This window comes from Leptonychotes weddellii, chromosome 7 (genome assembly GCF_054177405.1).
Source record: "Leptonychotes weddellii isolate Sample4059 chromosome 7, ASM5417740v2, whole genome shotgun sequence".
In the NCBI taxonomy this organism is placed as follows: Eukaryota; Metazoa; Chordata; class Mammalia; order Carnivora; family Phocidae; genus Leptonychotes; species Leptonychotes weddellii.
In genome coordinates this window covers 18,810,505-18,813,431 of record NC_138375.1, presented here as the reverse complement: position 1 = coordinate 18,813,431, position 2,927 = coordinate 18,810,505, and the positions used below count along the sequence as shown (strand labels likewise).

The 2,927-nt window shown below is 36.7% G+C and overlaps 1 pseudogene; it reads right to left on the bottom strand.

Annotated features, from left to right (window-relative positions):
• Window positions 1-2,522: 2,522 nt before the first annotated feature.
• On the bottom strand, window positions 2,523-2,641 carry LOC115938379 (5S ribosomal RNA; annotated as a pseudogene).
• Between the last annotated feature and the right edge of the window lie 286 nt (window positions 2,642-2,927).

Sequence of the window (2,927 nt, the reverse complement as noted above, 5' to 3'; positions counted from 1 at the left end):
GGAAAACATCTCCATGTTTCCTAGGTACTTGCAAAGAAGTAATAAATTTGCTAGGTGCAATATAAGACATCCTGTGAGAACTCAATAAATACTTGTTGACTTGCTGACTAAAATAAAATATACCTTTTCTCATGAGAATGCAACTGCTAAATAGATATTAAACATATTCTAATTGAAATAATTCTAAAAATGTTTTGAATTGGTGAAATTCCACTTTATAGGCAGGAACCTTCATCAAAGCCTTACAGCAGTCAAATTAAGCAATCTATAAAACATATCGAAGAGACTATACTACATGGTGGCAGTAGAAAGAGTGGGTTTCACTCCAACTATTGTATTATTAAGAAAAGACTGGTTTTCAAGTTAATACTCTATTATTATTGCACAAGTGGGAATACGGGATTGACCTGAACATTTTTATTCCCACTTATGTGATTTTTATCACCTATTTTATGATAATTAAAACTTCTGATGAAAATAAGATGCCAAAAAATTACAACATTAAAATAACTTTTAACACCGTTCCGAATCACCAAATGAAAGTAAAAGAATATACGCCAAGTTACGAGATAGTGAAGCCTACACAGTAAGCAGTGAAGGAATATTAGTACTTTTGAAAATTTAAGTCAATTTTATTGAAGTATAATTTACATGTAAAAAAACCCCACATCCATTTTGTGTCTTTTTAATGAATTTTGATAAATGCATATACCATGGTTTTTACTACCCTAATCATAATAGAAAGCATTTTTATAACTTCTAAAAGTGTCCTCATGCTCCTTTTCCCTAGTCCCAAGTAAAAACTGATAGGCTCTCTGATGCTGTAGATTAATTTCCTCTTCTACAACGTCGTATAAATGTGTTTGAACACCACATCATTTTGTGCCTGGCTTGTTTTGCCCAACATAATATGGTCTTAAATGCTTTTGAATTTATTGGCAGTTCACTATTTTCTATTGCTGATTAGTATTCCAATGTATTGGATTTATTATAATTTGTTAGTCCATTAGCCCATTGATTGGTATTTGGGTCACTACCAAGTTTTAGCTACTGTGAAGAATACTGCTATGAACTTTGATGTGAGTCTTTGTGTCCATATGTGTTTCCATTTAGTTTGGATAAATATGTGTGAGTTAAATTGCTAGGTACTGTAGTAAGCATATGTTTACTTTTATACTTTTTTTTTTTTGCATTTTTAAATTTTTTTTTTCTTTTTTTAAAGATTCCATTTATTTGATACAGAGAGTGAGAGAGCACAAGCAGGGGGAACAGTAGAGGGAGAGGGAGAAGCAGGCTCCCCGCCAAGCAGGTAGCTCGATGCGGGGCTCGATCCCAGGAGTCCGGGATCACGACCCGAGCCGAAGGCAGACGCTTAACCATCTGAGCCACCCAGGCGCCCCTGCATTTTTAAATTCTTAAAAGACCTGAATTTTATTATAGTCTTTTGCTATAGCCCTTACTAAATATAATTTGGCATCAATAGCTAAGAATTAAACTGTGTTTAAGTAGCAACTCACTCATTTTAACCACTTAATATTTTATGTCTCTGGGATATTGGAAATAATAATAGAGTATGGGGCTGTTAAGTATTGCTGACAGTGGAGCAAGGATTGTCTTGCTTGTAATGTGGAATGACAAAAATTATCGCTATAGGGCGCCTGGGTGGCTCAGTCGTTAAGCATCTGCCTTCTACTCAGGTCATGATCCCAGGGTCCTGAGATGGAGCTCCGCCTCGGGCTCCCTGCTCGGCGGGGAGCCTGCTTCTCCCTCTCCCACTCCCCTTGCTTGTGTTCCCTCTCTCGCTGTGTCTCTCTCTGTAAAATAAATAAATAAAATCTTAAAAAAAATTTATCGCTGTATTTCTTATCACCCAGAGGACATTCCAAGGCTTTCTCAGGCTGCTGGGATACTTCACACTATAATAATTTGGGGGAACAGATTTGTGTTTACTTAATTTTAAGGGTTTATGAGTAGCTTAGAAGTATATGACATTTAACGCAGTTGAGGAAGTTTTCTACTCTGAAGACTCTAATTTGCTATTGAGAGCTCTAACATTGTGTTATCAGTGCATCTGCTGTGAAACCAAGAGGTTATCAGCAGAACACTAAAGCTGATCAACACTCCACCGAAATGAAAATAGGAGATGAGCTAAGAATATCAAAGACATGTATTTTTCTTCAACACAGTGGGCTTTTCACTGAGCTATGGATGATGGTATAAATGGTTGATACCAGAATACTCATCCACCACGCATAGAGCACACACTGGGCAACACACTTACTTGTAACGGTTGTTTGGAATTCTATGCAAAGAATTTTTGAGATTGTTTACAGCATCTTTTTTTATTTTAAAGATTTTATTTATTTATTTATTTGAGAGAGAGAGAAATAGTGAGAGAGAGCTGGAGCAGCGGGGAGAGGGAGAAGCAGGCTCCCTGCTGAGCAGGGGGCTCCACATGGGGCTCGATTCCAGGACTCCAGGATCATGACCTCAACCCCAACTGAGCCACCCAGGTGCCCCAAAGCCTATAACACCCGGTATTCCCAGGCAGTCTCCCATCCAAATACTAACCAGGCCCGACCCTGCTTAGCTTGCAAGATCAGATGAGATCGGGCTTGTTCAGGGTGGTATTAAACAATACAGTAATAAGAGTCATAAGCAAAATATATAAATAGAAGACATTAATGACTTTTCCCATTTGTCTTCTATAGCAAAATATATAAATATAAGACATTAATGACTTTTCCTATTTGTCTTTATTTTTTTCTGTATCTGGTAATTAGCCTAAGTTTAGTTCCAAAATATATAAAACAGTCTTGGGCATTTTGCAATATCTCAGTTACCTAGTTTACTTTATTCTATTATATTTTCATAAAAGCAGGGCCAATGTTTTCTTTTTCATAGGATTAGTTTAACATGCATACTCA